This window comes from Marmota flaviventris, chromosome 7 (genome assembly GCF_047511675.1).
Source record: "Marmota flaviventris isolate mMarFla1 chromosome 7, mMarFla1.hap1, whole genome shotgun sequence".
Lineage (NCBI taxonomy): Eukaryota > Metazoa > Chordata > Mammalia > Rodentia > Sciuridae > Marmota > Marmota flaviventris.
Genome location: NC_092504.1, coordinates 17174740 through 17192509, shown reverse-complemented (window position 1 = coordinate 17192509; position 17770 = coordinate 17174740). Strand labels below are relative to the sequence as shown.

General features: G+C 41.7%; 1 protein-coding gene and 1 non-coding gene across 2 annotated transcripts in view; one reads left to right on the top strand and one right to left on the bottom strand.

Moving 5' to 3' along the window:
- Positions 1 to 17770, top strand: part of Adgra3 (adhesion G protein-coupled receptor A3) — a 106169-nt gene that overhangs the window by 4415 nt on the left and 83984 nt on the right. The window lies entirely within an intron of this gene.
- Positions 4950 to 5132, bottom strand: LOC114101056 (U2 spliceosomal RNA). Its single transcript, XR_003584211.2, has one exon. It is a non-coding gene; the product is annotated as a U2 spliceosomal RNA (small nuclear RNA).

Below are 17770 nucleotides of genomic sequence, written 5' to 3'. Positions count from 1 at the left end.
TGAAGGGGGAGAGCTCTGTGTGGCTCTGGAGTCCTCGGAGTTCTTGGAGAAGTGAGGAGTTGAGCCTGGCCTGCAGGAAGGGAAAGATTGGATGGGGGACAGAAGACCTGCTGGGTCCTGCAGGCCTGGGGGTGGCCCAGTCAGAGTGGAGAGACAGCTTGGGATCATTGGCCTGTACATGGTATTGCAGACACTGGCCTGGTGGGGGTCAGTTGGGGGAGAGAGAGGGCAGATCAGAAGGAAGAGGAGGGACCCACTGGAAAATCTGGACTGCAGAGGAGGCTGGAAAGGACACCCAAAAGGAGCAGTTGCTGAAGCTGGGGAGCAAGGGGAGAATCTGGCCATTGAAGCCAGAAGAAGAAGATGTTTGAAGCCAGGAGCTATTAAGAGGTAGGTGCCTAGAGACAGGTGGAGAAAGAACAGGAAATAGACCCCTGGCCTTGACAGCTGGATGCGTGGGCCTCTCTGAGAGCAGTGTCAGTGTGTGCAGGTGGAAGAAGCCAGGGTGGGTGGCTTGAGGGTCACAGGGGCTGGCGCTGGTGGAAAAAGCATGTGGATGAGGGAGGGGTTTGGTGTGAGGGACCCAGAAGGAGCACTGTGGAGGGAAGGTTTGAGTTTCTTGGGGAGCATGAGAGCCCCTCTAAATAGTGTTGGGGATGATTTCCAAGAGAGAGAGAAATGGTGATGGGAGAAGAGACAGGCTGGAGCTAGAGCACGGGATTGGCTCAGAGGAGATGGCCAGCACAGCCATTTTCTCCAGTCCCATTCAGCCTAGAGATGCGACTCCTTGGGTGTAGCCAGGTTACTGCTTTGCCAGGTGAGTGTAATCCAGGAGAGATTTCAGTGATTTCTGCTATGGCCTGAAAACTCTACCAGGGAGCTGCTGGATCGTGGGTGAAGGTGTTGTCATTGAATCCAAGGTCCTACACACCTTGATTTCCAATACTTAGCACACATTTTTTTCTTTCTATGGCTCTCTGCTGAAGTGGTGTTCTGTGCCAGGGGTTTGGGGATAAAATATAAAGGCATAATGCTTTCATCCAAGGAGTAGCCTCAGAACAAATTCTCTGCTTAACCAAAGTGTGTTTCTCATTGTCCTCTGAGTGGAGTTCATCCTTGGCTTCCTGTGTGCTTTGGCTAAGACTCACCTGTGCCTGATAATCCTTGCTCTGGTGCTTCCTGATCCAGCTCAGCTGCCATGAACTAGTCTCTTCACTAAGTGCCCTGGCATGTTGATTCCTTTGTTTTCTGAAGTTGGGTAGCTTTTAATCTCTAAGCTCTTTTCTTCTTCTTCTTCTTTTTTTTTTTTTTTTTTTGTGTGTGTGTCTGCGGTGCAGTATGCATGCTACGGCCAAGTTGCACCCCCTTCTCTCTCTTGTGCCACTTTCATAATGCTGGATGTTGCTCTCATTATACACATCCCTTGAAGGGAAGGACTCTGAGATATGCCTAGTGCATGGAATAGGGGGATCCACAGTTGTTCTATATGGGCAAGAGAACATGAGATACAGTGGATGGTGGAAAATCAGGAAAAGTAGCAATGAGAACATTTGTTTATTACTGATTAACTCAGTCTACAATTACATTTGTCCTAGTTGATCTTATAAAATTGTGTTGGTAGTGGCCTGAATTTCTACCAGGGATGTTGCTTCGAAATATTCCTGAATTTGGGCCCAACTTAGGCCTCTGGTCCTTGAATGTAAGTCTTACGTTTTAATGATGTGACAAGGTTTTGCTGGGTCCTGTTGCTTCTTGCCTGCTTGGAGTCCTCCAGCATCAGGAGTATGGGAGAGAAGTTGGTGGGTTTGGCAGTATGCCAAGTGTAGACACAAACAACAGGAAAGCTTGGAGAGGTTTGCCCAGTGCCATTCCAGCTTCTGTTCCTAGGAGCCTATAAAGATGGGTTAGAAAACAGACAAAAGAAAGAAGTAAAAACCCTTGCAAGTAACTTAGAAAATGACACTGGATGGTTTCTAATCAGAATCTTAGTGTCTTTTTTTCTTTTCTCCCTCTTTCAGCTGGTTCTCAGGAAGCAGTTGTTTTCTGCCTTGTCTTGACCCTATGGGGCAATCTTCAGCCCAGAGAGTATAACTAATTCATTATTGTGTTAACTTCTTTCTCTATGTATACAGACAAACATGAGGATACAGAGTTCTTTAAGTCTTACGTAGCTTGTTATTCAGTTTTCACAGAGATTAAGAAGCTGAAGGTGGAAACTTGCCCCATAAGTTTTTAACTGATTGCCTGGCTGAATTTATTTTATAATTTAATATAATTTTAATGCTTTATGTATGGTTTAGCTTGCCTGTATGTTCAAATACAGACAGTTTTAGTCCAAAGAGGGACCTTTGAAAAGTAAGCAGTTTTTCCCAAGGTTGGGATTTTTTTTTAAAATATAAACTTAGTTAACTGCTTGTTAAGTTTGGCTGGGGTGGACATGTAGTGGGTGCCTCCCACAGGGCTCTCATCTTTCTTGGCTGTTTTTAAAAATTAATTAATTAGTTATTTTTGCAGTGCTGGGGATTGAATCCAGGCCTTGAACATCCTAGGCAAGCACCCTGCCACTGAGCCACAGCCCCAGATCCTAGGAAACATTTTTATGCCCCCTAAGAACAGGTGTGAGCTTGAGACTGAGTGATGGATCTTTTTGTTGCATGATACTCCTTGCTTTCTCTCTCATGTCCATCTCTTGGGCATAAATCCTTTCTCCAACCTAAAAATATCCTGGACCTTCAGAGATTTTCAGTTCTATCATTTATGCAGGTCTTTGTGAGAATTTTCTTGTCATGACACAACACACATGGACATTAGTGATGTTGTCAAGGATGCTCCAGAGCTCCCTGTTCCAGGCCTGAATCCATCCCAGCCCCAGGGTTAAAGGGAACAGTTATCTTTACCTTCCTGGTGTGAGAATTTGCGGTTGAGAATTTTGTTTGACTCACCAGGGAGCTTTGAATTTCAGATGCTGGACCACACACCCCATGTACTGATGGGATTGTTCAGGGATGGGGCCTGGAGGTTGGTGGTTTTCAGAGTCCCATAACGTAGGTGGTTCTGTGTCTTCTATGTTAAGAACCTTTTGTTAGTAGCCCAGCCATCTGAAGGGTTAACCGTAGTCAACCAGCTGTCAACCTTTGCAACAAAAGAAGATCCAAGGAAGAACAGAGAAACAAATTTGAGGGCATCTGCCTCCAGGGGAAGGTGGGGCTGTTCCAAGTGGAGCAGAGATGTGTGAAACCAAGAGAGGTTTCTAGGACAGTGGCTGAGAGCTGCTGAACAGGACCTTGTTCTTAGGAGTCAAGAGATGTTGGGACAGTGCGATGATGTGCTAGAAGTTGGACTCAGTATCAGCTGTGGGCCAGGACAATAGGGTTTTATTTTTTTTATTTTAAATGTTTATTTATTTTATTTTTCCGGCAGACACAACATCTTTGTTAGTATGTGGTGCTGAGGGTCGAACCCGGGCCGCACGCATGCCAGGCGAGCGCGCTACCGCTTGAGCTACATCCCCAGCCCACAATAGGGTTTTAGATTTAGAGATATGTTATGGATTTAAATGCATAAAGGTGAAAGGGTCTGAATACTTCAAGCAAGCATTTGTCCAACTGGTATCTGAAGGCCCCCACACTGTGAGTTTTTGGTTGGGGTGGGTGGGCAACAAAAATATACAGCCCCTGTTCAATGTCCCTTTAATCCTTTCTTTTAGATTTAAAATAAGAGCTTTGTTTCCTGGCAATTTCCCATGCATTCCAGAGGCAATTTCCCTCTGGAAATCTTAGGGGGAAAAAAATTTACTGGTATTATCAGAGGGAAAAAAAAAAAAATCCTTGTTATGGTTTACATTCTGATCATAAGCAAAGTTTAATATAATTTAACAAATCTACAGAAGGGTCATTTATTTGGCCACCTCTAATTTCTAGTAGGTTTTTTTTTTTTTTTTTTTTAACACTCTTGAGGTTTTTAGGGAGATAAGTCATCATCTGATAATCCATTTGTAGCATAATTTTCTTGCTTTGTTGGGCTGGGACTGAAGGAGGCCAGACTGTGGACTTCCTTGAGGTGGTGGTGACTCTCTGTAGAATTACGTAGTCCATACAATGAAGGCAAACTTGTCCATCGCCCTTGTGATCTACAGTTCAGAATTTTTATCAAGCCCCTGTGTGATTCTTCCTGATCACAGCACCACCGTAGCGTGAAACAGCTTTGGGCAGGATTGCAAGCTCTGCATGGAAGTGCCTTCCCACCTGTTGAATCCTACTTGCAGATCAAGATGTGTCTCCACTGAGGAGTAAACAGGAATCCTTCCGAGGCTGGGGAGAGAAGTGACGGATCCCTGAGGTTACTGAGGATTTAGACCCCTCAGTCTAAACCCTCCTCCAAGTTAACTGAGGGAAACCGGGCAGCCTCAGGTGTAGCCGAAATGCAGGTTCTTTAACAGTGTTGTTAAAATTTTCTTTAAGTGTGCTTGAATCTATGCCTAATTAAATTGATCCCTTTCCAATCAAGATAAGACTTAAAAAGCATTCTTTGTTTGATTGTGCAACTCTTCCTGACTCTTCTCATGAAAAAGGTGAAGAGAAATTGACTGCTGGTGCATTTATCTCCAGGGCAGTGTTTAAGACAGATGTCCTTTCATTAGGTTCACCTTTCCCCCCCCCCCCCCCCTTTAAAAAACCTTTCTTTTATTTTAAACAAGCCCAAGAGTCAATTGCTCTTTTATGGCCAACCCCCTGTTAGAATTCTCAAATCTTCCCAATGTAAACAGGGAATTTGCAGGCTACTCAGCGGGCACTGCCAGCTTGGCCTTGGCATTCCTTACAGCCCCATCCTGCCTGGTGTCTGCTGCTCTATGGCAGCTGTCTTCCTTTTTGGAATGATTTATTTCCAGTCCTTGCACTCTTACCAGATTGTGTTCTCTTTCTTTCCTTTTTTTTTGTTTAGTCCCCCGAACGGGGTGCACCGTTCCTGGACGTACTGCAATACCAGGTGGAGTGGACAGAGCAAGCTCCTATTCCATCTCCCTGCTCCCAAAATCCATTTACTATATTGTCCCCAGATGGAGGACCTAGCAAATATTAAACTGATAAGAACAGATACTACACTTGATCTTAGCCAAAAGGCCGAGAAGCAATAGATGTCGTCAGGTTATCTCTGTATCTGTAGCATCTAGCACGTGAGCACTTGGCCATCTTCGTACAGAGCATTCCCATTTTCCCCACGACTCTTGTTCTCGGGTAGGCCCAGGAAGCCGGAGACTCTTCAGAGCAGAATAGCCAGCATCCAAGTTCAGAGCTTAACCTCTTACTCTTCACCTGATAGGGAAAAGTGTTTCTCTTTTACCCCAATTCTTTTTTTGTTTCTTGATTGTTTCTTAAAAGGTAGTAGGACCTTTTAAGAAAGAATGCCTTATCTATCTTCTCTTCTTTAAACTTACCTAGTTTGGGATGCTTTTCCTTAGCAGATATACCTATGTCCTTTTCTCCTCTGTTAAAACAAACAAACAAACAAAAAAAACCTCCCCTCTCCAAAATACTTACCCTTGGCGCCATGATGAGTGACACTCTTGTTCCTCCACAGTCATGTTCTCCTTCGAATCTACCACCTTCTTCGGTCCCTGTCACTTCAGTTTGTCCACTGCAGTCTCATTTCTGCCCTGGGCTCTTGTTGAAATCTGCTTGGAGAAGAACCTTTTTCTGTGAGCACTTCATGTTTCTTCTTATTCTGGTCCTTTTGCTTGATGACCACATCTGTTATCACTTTCACTGATGGAATCTTGACAACTGTGTTTACTGTTGAAGCTGTTCATCCTCCTTGGTGCAGCTGGGCAGCTCTCAGGAGGAACAGGCTAGCGTGGCTGTGTGGTTTCCCTGCCAGGCCAGACCAGGAAAGGTAGTAGCACTCCTGAGGAAAGTGGGGATCATGCTTTTTGAGGTGAGGTTCTTGGGAATGAGTGTCATCCAGTAGAAACCTATGAGAAATAGAGATTGCCTGCTTGAGATAAAGAATACTAGGTAACTGTTCTAGTGGGATTTGATTTTTTCAGGGTCCTTTGTTGGCAGAAAAAAAAAAAAGACATTTGATTCTTTTCTCAGGGATAAAGTTGAAAAACTTGTCCATCAGCTTAGCTGAAAGCAACCACAAGACTAAAAGCAATCTCAGGACTGAGATTGTGACTGTAAGAACTTTATAAGACTTTTTCTTTTATTTGCTTGATTTTTTTTTTTTTTAAGCTGTGTAATATTTTCAGTTCTTTGTGTTAGTTTCTTCATCTTTTACCATTTTGGTGGGAACTGTGGTGTGGGCAGCAGGCATGAGAGGGGAAGTAGGGAGACCTTCAGAAGCAACATTAGTAGGTCTGGCTGAGAGGAGGATGATAGCTTTAACTTGGGAAGGAAGGTGTGGGGGGTCCCCAGGACTGTCCGCAGGGGAGTATGGGCTCCCTTCCTGGCTGGAAGGTGAGCATATCGGGGCTTACTCGGGTTCTTGCTTGCTATGCATCACTGTAATGTTTTAACTAGTCTAAAAATGATGTAAGCCTAAATGGTTCTGATTTGTTCTGACTCAGAGTTTATTTTCCAATGATGCATTTAATTTGCAGTTGGGATGTTGCAGGAGAGTAAGAGTAAAGCTCCTGGCTCTCTCCTTGCTGCTTTCTTCCAGGAGAAGAGAAAGAATACTTCTGTACTAGTTTCTGTGTTTCAGAAAGCACTCTCCTTATCCTTCTGATGAAATTGGTTTGAGGGACCTGCTGGTTCTGTTTTCTAGTCTAAGGCCATCCACTTTACTCAGTTCACAAATTCAAATGCCAATCTCTGCAGGAAACATTCTCGGAACACAGAAGAATTAATGTTTACCAGCTATCTGGGCATCCCTTAGCCAGTCAAGTTGACCTCAAACTCATCATCTTAAAAAGGTTTAAAAACTCTTTTTTTTTTTTTCTCCCTCTAATGCTGGTTGGACTTTCTCCTCAAGCTGGTTTGGTGATTACCTTGAACTATCATGACTAGAGAGACCCAAGGTGTCTGTAGAACTCTTTGACCTTCAGAACTTTAACAGCATTAACTGATTTCTAAGTTCTAATTACAATTAAGGTTGGATATTCATCACATGCTATGTGCCGTGCTAAATGCAATGTCTCTGTGGTTAAAACAGCTTTCTGTGGTTGTTATTGTCCATGTTTTACAGGTGTGCTGGCAGAAGCTCGGACAGGTAAATTGGTTTTCTCAAGTTACAGGGTTTGTGGGTTGCAGGGTCCTGGCTTCTGGCCCAGGACTGTGACTCTGGACCTAAAGTCACTAATAAATGCTCTCGTGGGCAGCAGACTTGGGCCTAAGTCTTTGTACAGCAGTTGGTACTGAAGACAGGTTACGTTGAACCATTTCTTTGGAGGCAGCTGACTGATGGGGAAACTGTAATGGAGAATTTCCACCTACTCCATATCAAGTGCGAGAAGCTACTGAAGAATTTTAGTATCTATTTTGCTCTCATCCAGTGGTTGTGGAAATGACCCGAGGTGGTCAGGCTTATGTTTGTATTTGTATTGTATTGAATTTGAATTACGTTTGCAGTTGTATTGGTTATTACTCAATCAGGCCTTTTTTGCTTATCCACATTCTCGAGATTGAAAATGTTATCCTGGTGTCATAAATGACTCTGTCAGACATAGCTGCTGTGCTATGATGAAAGGAATCAGTGTCACATGGGGGAGATGGCTGTGTCTTTGGTAAGTCTTCACCTGAAGTAAAAACAAATTTATGGCGCTGTTGCTTTCCTTTAGGGACAGTTCAGTCTCCATGTCACTCTGCTGGGTGCACAGGGTACTACCATTCCTGCCCTTTACTTAATAAAGACCACCAGAAGCAGCATGAGACTGACTGGATAAGGGGGACTCTCATTGGCTTTGCCACAGAGTAGAATGTGGCCCTCAGCTGCTGACAGCACCTCTGGCCTGCACTTTTCTGACTCACAATGAAATGAGGTTTTGAATTAGATTATCCTTAAGGGCTCTTTAAATGCCAGAGTTCCACAGAATTTTTACATAGCCCACAAAGCCAGGCCAAACCTGACAAGATCACTGAGGTGTTTTTTTAAAATCCACAGACATTAATGAAGCCCCAATAGTTTTTTTGAAAAGGGTTCATGCACCATTGTATTGCATTATGATGGTAAGTGCAGGGGCTGTCCTCTTGTTGGGGAGGGCTGGAGAGGCCAAGTCTGGCCAGCCTAGTGGCTGAGCTGTGCTTGTCTTTGCTTACTGATCTTAGCAGTGCTGATTGCCCCTCACTTCTAGCCTTCATTTGCTAGGGGTCATCCCAGCATTGGGACCTTGAGTTCTCCTTGTGTTACACGAATTCCTTTTTTTTTTAAACCCGGATTCGTGAGCAGGTCCCCTGCTTGTGTGAATTTTAGAGCACCCAGTGAATCTGCTGGGTATCCATAAATTTGGGAAATATAAGACTTTTTTTTTTTTTAACATGTTGAAGATATCCACCTTCCACATTCTTTTTTCTTCTACCTTCAGACTTTCTATCCTCCTGAAGAAGTGCATCACGGGCTGTTTTTCTCACTGCTTTGCCTGAATCACTGCATGTTTATGACGGAATCCTCCCACGCCAGTGTTCTGGCTTCTTCTGTTTCACAGTGGTTCCCTGTGCTGCTCTGTACCCCCCTCACCCTCTAGCAGGAGGCTGATTCCTGATCACGATCTCTTCCTGAGTTATAAAACGACATTTGAGCCGTAGTTGCCTTTACTATGGTTTCTGCAATAGCACAAGTGGGGCAGATAGATTTCTTGAATGTTCGTTTGCAGTTGTATTGGTTATTACTCAATCAGGCCTTCTTTGCTTATCCACATTCTCGAGATTGAAAATGTTATCCTGGTGAAGTGGGCTTAGACGTGGGGGGTGCTGTGTGAGCTTATCAGGAAAGGGCCAGGGCTGAATAATGATCTGACCTGGGCATGGTATGAGGCAGTGGCTCACGGGCCATTGTTTGCCGGTTGCCTTAGAAGCCCAAGGCTCCTTTAATAAATGTATTTATTGTTTCTTTGGCTTTAGAGTCTTAGGGTCATAGAGGCTGTCTGTGCACGTCAGGGTTCTTCACTGGTTGACATAGAATTTCAGCAGCTACTTTAAAGGAGTGTCACAGACACCTGCATTTACAGAAGGTCTCGGGATATTTTACTGGTGGGATTAAATCTATAATGAGATTCTATACTGAGTGGTGAGCTTTGTAGTTGCCAAAAAATTGATTTTACCTCAGTCATAGATTGTAAAATGTGCATTTCAAGTGTATTGGTTCCCAGCATTCAGACCAGTAGCTGAAGGACGTTTGGGGGGCTGTACTGGGGAACACCTATAAATGAGTAAGGAAAGACAGGTGACGGTCCACTGGAATTTAGACCCAGTAATAATAGGTGGTGTTTGCTGAGTGTGCCAGGCTCTGTAGTAAGTGTCCAGTGTTGTATTGCTTTCTCTAATGGGGTTGTTGTCATGATGATCGCTGTTTCCTTCATGAGAAGGTGAGGTATTGAGGCTCCTACCTTCCCGAGGTCACCTAGGCAGTGAGTGGTGGTGGAGTCAGGATTTGAGCCCAGCCCACTGAAATTCTGAGGTGCCACTTTCATATCTCAGATTCCAGTGTGACTCTGGCACAAAGGTGTGATATGTATACTTTTTTAAAAAAATAATGTTTAGCAGCTTTTGATACTATTGTCTAAATGAATGGTGTTATTAGTGCTTGTAAAATAATGCACATTTCATTTTATCATTCTTAATTTTGGCACTGGGGATTGAACCCAGGGGGCACTTAGCCACTGAGCCACATCCTCAGCCCTTTTTAAAAATTTTTTTATTTTGAGACAGAGTCTCACTAAGTTGCGTAGGGCCTCACTAAGTTGCTCAGACTGGCCTTGAACTTGTGATCCTCCTGCCTCAGCCTCCTGAGTTGCTGGGATTACAGGTGTGCACCACCACACCCAGTTTATCATTCTTCATTTATGAGCTCAAATACTTCTATAAAAGAAATCCGCCCCCCGCCCCCTTCCCGGATCAGTTGCTTGAATTCCTTGAAGTCCAGGCTGGGCAATATAAATCTCTGTTTAATTTTTATCTATTTTAAAAATAGTGAATTAGGTTTTTTTTTTTTTTTTTTTTTCCTATAAAGTTTTTAGCTTTGGCTCATGTAAGTGCTTTATATTTAGTTAAAAATTAACACAAAAATCATCTTTGAAAATGAAACAGATTTATTTAGAATTTGGTATTTTGACTAACTTTAAACTGTTCTAACAAAAAGAACTAAAATATTGTTAAACTCTGCTCTGTAGTTTATTGTAGCAATTTGTGGTTTTATTGAGCATAATACATGTAGGAGTTTTCTTTATAGAAACGTTGCTAAGTTTATTCAGAAAGTTCTCAAACTTGAGTGCACATAAAAACCCCTTGGTAGTTCTTGTTAAACAAATCACCAGGCCCCACCTCTTAGAAGAGGTCCTAATGCTTCACCTAGCTGCCAGAGTAGTCCAGGGTGTAAAAGGATTGGAACCTCAAACATAGATCTGACAAGAGCCTGCAGGTATTGGGGGGGTGAGGGGAGGGAGGGGGGGGGTAGGTGTGTGTGTGTGTGTGAGAGAGAGAGAGTGAGTGTGTGTCGGCAGCAGCAGAACTATCAAAACGGCACCACAAAAAATCACCCAGAATATTCAGTATTTTTTTTTAATCAAAGAGCAGGGTTGGGCTCTGTCGTCATGCTGTGAGGAACACATCAAGATACAGGTGTGGTTTGGACCAACTAACTGTAAATGATCTTTCTGAGATAATTAGAAATTTGATTATGGTCTGGATGTGAGATGAAAATAAACCGAAATGGAAAAGTGGAAATCAGTAGCTTAAAACAGCTAGTTAACACCAGTGTCTGTGATATGAGCTCATTTTTTTTGTATACAAAACGTGTACTTGTCAATGGGGTGACAGTGTCAGGAAGGAGCTTTTTTAAGTCATTCAAATGGTCATCTCTAGGTAAGGGTAATATAATTTTCTCATTTTTTTCCCAGTCTTTTCTAATTCTTTACAGTAGATGTCTGCTGCTACTGTAATAAAAAATCATTTAAAAAGAAGACACCTTTTTTCACAAGAATTATCATATTGATCATGTCTCAAAATGATAACTCCCTCAGCTATCCCTCTTTATCCCTGTTTCTTATGTTACTTTTTGCAATGGAAATTTTCACCAGCTTACATATTCCATATTTTGTCTACTTTCTACTCACTACTACATAAACTTTTGGGGGGCTCTTATTTTATTTTGTTGTTTTTTGTTTTCCCTAGCACCTTTTCTTTGGTACTGAGGATTGAACTCGGGTCACTTTACCACTAAGCTACACCCCCAGCCCTTTAAAGATTAAAAAAAAAAAAAAAAAAAAAATTCTAAGATAGTCTCACTAAGTTGCTTAGGATCTCAGTAGGCTGCTGACACTATCCTCAAACTTGTGATCCTTCTGCCTCAGCCTCCCAAGTTGCTGGGATTACAGGTTAGTGCACCACTGCACCTGGCTCTCTGACATATTTAATTGTATCATATAGTTGCCATGCAATAAAGCTTTGTAACTGAATATTGAATGCATGATATTCAATTTGTATGTTATTGCATACCCTTGTATATGATTTGTATACATTGAGTTCTTTGAGGAAAACTGTGGGTTGAAGTCAGATTTAAAAATCACTGTATTAGCCGGGTGTGGTGCTGCACTCTTGTCATCCCAGTGGCTTGGGAGGCTGAGGCAGGAGGATAGCAAGTTTGAGTCCAGCCTCAGCAACTTAGTGAGGCCCTAAGCAATTTAGGGAGACCCTGTCTCAAGATAGAAAATAAAAAGGGCTGGGGATGTACCTCAGTGGTAGAGTGCTACTTGTTCAATCCCGGTACTAAGAAAAAAAAAATCACTGTATTAAACTGAATTCTTTGTTAAAAAAAAAAAAAAGCAAAGATGATTTGACTTTACATTAAAGTTTATTTTTGCAAGAAAAAGTGCTAGAGCTGGACTGGGAAGCACTGGGGACTGAAGATGGTTCAGAATGTCAGACCTTATCACATGTGCAGATCATATTTTTAACCAGGGAAAAGGAAGTGATATACAGAAACAGCCTGATTGGCTGTATTTGACAGTTGACTCATTTGATCATGATTTGTCTGCTTTCAGTTGTCTGATTGGCTGACACTCATTTGCTTGGTTATAAGCATATTATATACTCTTTGGTTAGATTACAGTCTGTTTGCATATCAAGCTAGGTTACAGTTTTCTATGGGCTGTATTTGAGTTAAACTCAAATTGAGTTAAACTCAAGGGCTGCTTTGCATTAGACTTTATCATCTAAGTACAGAGGCAAGTTTGGACCAAACTTAATTTAACATCTTAAAAGCTCTAGCTAGGCTTAGAGTCATACACCTGATAAATTTCTGTTGTTAGGATTTGCCTATTTTCATTATTCTCTTTTTTTTATATATATATAATGGAAGTAGGCTCAAGGAAATAAGAGGTAGCAAAAGGGGGAGATGGAGTAGGCTTTCTTCTTTAATATGGCTTTTCATACGAGGCTAATCCTGCATTCCTGCATTTTCTCCACATACACCAAATGTGTTTTCTTGGGTGCTGCAGAGCTGTGATGTCGGAAGTGCCTTGGAGGGATATGTGCATTAGGCTTTCTTAGCAAGTTTTATTTCCTCTTTGAGAGCTGTACATTCTCAAGAGCAAGGGTCAACAAACTATCACTCTGCCTGTTCTTGTACAGCCTGTGGCCAGCTAAGAATGGATTTTTACATTTGAGATTGATTTGCAGAGCGGTAACTTCAATTAAGTGAAATTTTATCTTCCCTTTCCCTCAACAAAAAGAAATGTTTTTCTCATTAGTTAACCGGTATGCTGTAGAAAAAATGATCATGATCATGACCCTTGTTAAAACAGTAGAGATGATCTTATGACAGGTGTCAGGACTTGGCATAAAAGAGACAGATTGGGCTCAACCCCAAATAGAACAAGGGGGCCTGATAGCTAGAGAGGTCATTGGGGGTGGGAGGGTCAGCGGATGGGAAGTTGCAAAGGGGCAGGGAGATTCTTGCTAAACCCAATTGGATTCTTGCTGAAGGCAGGCAAGTGTGATCAGACATCCCCTGAGGATGTTGGGGGTGCTGGTGGGGGGGGTGAAGAATTTGATCAAATATGGAAGGCAATCAGGAATCAAGAGTGGGAGGATTCTAAGTTAGCAGGATTCTTGCTAAAACTAGACTCTAAATACAGACTGAGAAGCTCAAGGTTGGGACCTCCTTAAGAAGAGGGCTTTGAGGAACCCGACCTAAGTGTGTTTAAGGAGGACATCTTTACCAAGTGTTACTGAAAATGATACTCTATTAGTATTGCATTTTGAATCTTGTCAATGAATGGTGAATGTTTGTTTTCTGTCTTGTTCTATCCATATCTCCATATTCTAGGTCTTGCCTGTTGGCCTCCCAAGTTTGAAATAGCAGGCCTGTCAGAAAGTTCTTGACCTCTGTTGTAGAGTTTTGAACTCCCCTTATGAATTTTAACAGCCTTGCATTTTAAACAAGAAGTTTCTGATTGATATGCGGACCTTGTGCTTCCACTCTCAGGAGAGGCTGGAAGGCTCTCTGATGGCACCTACATAATTTTTCAGGTTTCTTCCTGGATGTTTTCTGCTAGACCCTAGAGCACGGCCTGCCTGTGCCTGTGTGGCTGTCCAGGTGTTTGTGCTGTCCATGACCAGAGAACCCATTCGCTCCATGCTTGGATTTATGAGCCACAGAATAGGGAGCTAAGTTTGGGGTAATTTGTTACATAGTAATAGTGAATGAATGCAGACCTTGGCCAGGTTATCTCCAAATAAAAGGATTTTCCTCTTCCTCGTCTGCCCTTTATTTATTTATTTTTTTTCGTCTGCCCTTTAAATTTCTACTTTTTTCCCCGCCAGCATAGTTCAGAAAATTTCTCCAATCTTCTCACCTGCTTTTAAACTCTGCCTTCCCTTTGTGCCAGTAACGCATGCTTCTTTGGCATCTAGTAGAACTCACCTCTTAGATTCAAGTCTAAGGTTAGTCCTGGAAGTCTGTTTCTATACCCTGGGTGTCACTTCCAGCATACTAGTTACCTAAATCTGTCTGAATTAATGAGTCATTGGTGCATCCTAAAGAAAGTCAGCTGAGAAGTAAAAGACTCAAACTCCTTAAGAACCTCAGTATGGTCCCAGTAGAAAGCTCTCCATTTGATTAAACTGCCAAATAAACTTGCTTTTATTATATTCATAGATACTTAGTGTCTGTGTTCTGTATGCTGTATGAACACCTTGAAAAATGGTCGTCTTTTTCCCATGGAACTAATGTTCTTAAGATAAAATGAAGTATTGTTTACTAAATAACCTTTCATTTTCTTAGGCTTTTTGAAAGTTATCTAGTGTAACATTACAGAAACACTTCAGCTTTTCTTAATCAACCAAATGCTGTTTAATTTCATGTAAACTCATCGTGTTAAATGTTAAAATGGAAAAACAGGTTATTTCCTTTTATTTATGAAACTGCTCAAGGATCCAAAATAATAAGGGAGGAAAAACAGGTGTTGGTTGATTGACTGATTATGGTATTGGGGACTGAACCCAGAGACACTGTACTTCTGAGCTATAGCCCAGCCTTTATTTATTTATTTATTTATTTATTTATTTATTTATTATTTTGAGGCAGGGTCTCCATAAGATAAGTCGTGGAGACTGGCCTGGAACTTGCCATCCTCCTGCCTCAGAATCGTGAGTTGCTGGGACTACGGGTGTCTACTACTGCACCTGGCATGTTTGTTTATTTTTAAAATGTCAGGCCTTTGTTAAAAATGGCTGGGAAATTGAAGGGTTATTTAATGAGCGCCTTGAGGAGTTGAGGGTGGCCATATATCCAGGTGATGTCTGTTTTCCTTGGGTAATTATTAATGGCACCCCCTTTTCATCTCATGACTATAATAGTATGTTACCTGTTGGCATCTTTGGCTTGCTATCTCATTTTAAATAATTGTTCGCCCTGCAGAGTTTGAAGTTGGTGCTGGCATAGTTTAGAGCTTTGAGAAAGCAAACTAAGTTCTGTTTCTTGAGTTCTCCCCAGTTTGCCAAATCGGTAGCAGAGATTTTAAAAACCAAGTAATAAAAATACCCACAAGTGTTTATGTCTGTTTGGAAACTTTGTTATGAAATTCAGAAATTTTACTAGCATATGCCTGATGCACAACGTTTTATCAGTTTGCCTGGCATATAATTAGTCCTTGGGAATTTTTCTCCAAACTGAGGAAATTTTTCTTTTTTAAAATTTACATTCATAGGTTTGTTATACATTATTTTTTATTTTATTTTTTGGTACTGAGTATGGAACCCAGGGGCACTTACCACTAAGCTACCTCCCCAGTTGGGTTATTATTTTTTAATTTTGTTTTATTTTGAGACAGGGTCTCACTAAGTTGATGAGGCTGGCCTCAAACTTGTGATCCTCCTGCCTCAGCGTCATGAGTTGCTGGGATTACAGGTGTGTCACCACCCCAGGCTATATTACTTTTCTATTGTAGTAAAATATACATATTTGTTACCCTAACTTGTAGGTGTATAGTTTAGTGGTAATAGTGTTATTTGCTGAGTGTGTGAATATAGGTACCATCTACCCAAAGTTTCTGTCATCCTCCTCATAAAACTCTGCTCATTAAATACTCTCTATTCTCTCTTGCCCCCAGCCCCCTGATAATCTGTCTTTTCTGCAGAGATGTCCTTTTATTTCTTTAATTATTGCCACTCTTCTTTCTCTCCCAGCCCAAGAATTTCTATCATTTGCATATGTTCCAGGTTTTTTAATGATTTGTTCTTAGTAATTCTTTTCCTTTGCATTAAAAAGGTTAAATTTTGTTTCTCCAGAATTGTGTTAATCTTTAGTCTTCTGAGGATGATTCATCTCTGTCTGTCCTTATGTTTGTGTAGCATTTTCTTTTTCCTCTTTTGATAGTTCCATGTCATTTGAAGCCACATTCTGGATCGTACCCTTGTTTTTCTCTGGCTTCTGGGGGTTGGGAAGCAGTCATGGTTCCCTGTGTGTCACCATGGTCCTGATCACACTTGGACTGGGTTAGACCCCTTACTGCCCTTGGCACATGGGTGCTCCAGCCCCTGGAGGCTGGAGATGCTGGTACTGGCAAAACCCACCTGGACAGTTAAATGATGTCAGATCCCCATCTAAGATTTTGAGTTAATTGTTGCAGGCTTTAGTAATTTGGGGCTGGGGTTGTGGCTCAATGGTAGAGCATTTGCCTAGCACATGAGAGGCACTGGGTTCAGTTCTCATCACCACATAAAAAAATAAAGATATCATGTCCATCTACAACTAAATATATTTAAATTTTAATTTGTTATATATGACAACAGAATGCATTACAATTTACACATATAGAGTACAATTTTTCCTATCTTTGGTCATACACAAAGTAGAGTCACACCATTCGTGTCTTTATACATGTACTTAGGTAATGATGACCATCACATTCCACCATCTTTCCTACCCTGTGTCCCCTCCCTTCCCCTCTGTCCCCTTTTCCCCTTTACCCTATCTAGAGTTTCATTTAATCCTCCCCCCACCCCCACAGCATATTATGAATCAACATCCTTAAATCAGAGAAATCATTCAGCATTTTTTTTTTGGGGGGGGGGATTGGCTAATTTCATTTTGTGTTATATTCTCCAGCTCCATCCATTTACCTGCAAATGCCAAGATTTTATTCTCTTTAAATGCTGAATAATATTCCATTGTGTATATATGCCACATTTTCTTTATCTGTTCATCTACCAAAGGGCATCGAGATTGGTTCCACAGTTTAGCTATTGTGAATTATGGTGCAGTAAACATTGATGTGGCTGTGTCCCTGTAGTATCCTGTTTTTAAATCCTTTGAGTATAGACTGAGGAGTGGGATAGCTGGGTCAAATGGTGGTTCTATTCCCAGTTTTCCAAGGATTTTCCATACTGCTTTCCATATTGGCTACACCAATTTGCAGGCCCCTCCAGCAATGTATGAGTATACCTTTTCCCCACATTCTTGCCAACACTTATTGTTGTTTGTATTCTTAATAGCTGCCATTCTGACTGGAGTGAGATATTTTTTTTAAAAAAGTAATTTGTTTTTAAAATTCCATAAATGATTTTGATGTGCAATTAGAGAACCAATACTCTGCACCAGGGGCGAGAAAATTTTGTAAGGGTCCAGAGAGTAAATATTTTAAGTGTGTAGGACATAGTTTTTGTTGAAGTTGCATATAACCGTGTTTGTGAAAGCAGCCGTAAAATAATTCATAAGTGAGAATGCCGCAGCCCTGTTTATAAATAAACTTTATTTATGAAAACAGGTTGTGGACCAGAGTTTGTTGACTTCTGCTCTAAGGAAATGAGCATGATTACTATTCCTGTTTGTAGATTCTTACGCTGAAGGTCAGAGAAGGGGCCACTTGACCGGTTATGTGGGTGCTAGGTGACATCTCTGGATTCAGGTTCAGGTTCACATCATGCTTCCCAGGGCAGCTGACCACTCTGATTCAGCTTTTTGCAAACTGGGTTTGGCAGGTCGTTGCATTGTTATCCCTGAAGAACGTTTCTTGGTTGAGTAATTTTAAGAAATATTGAACTAAGCAAATTTGAGCAATGTAGGATGGTTTGATCCAGCAGGTGGTGCTTTCTGAATGTGTGTGTGTGTTTGGTTG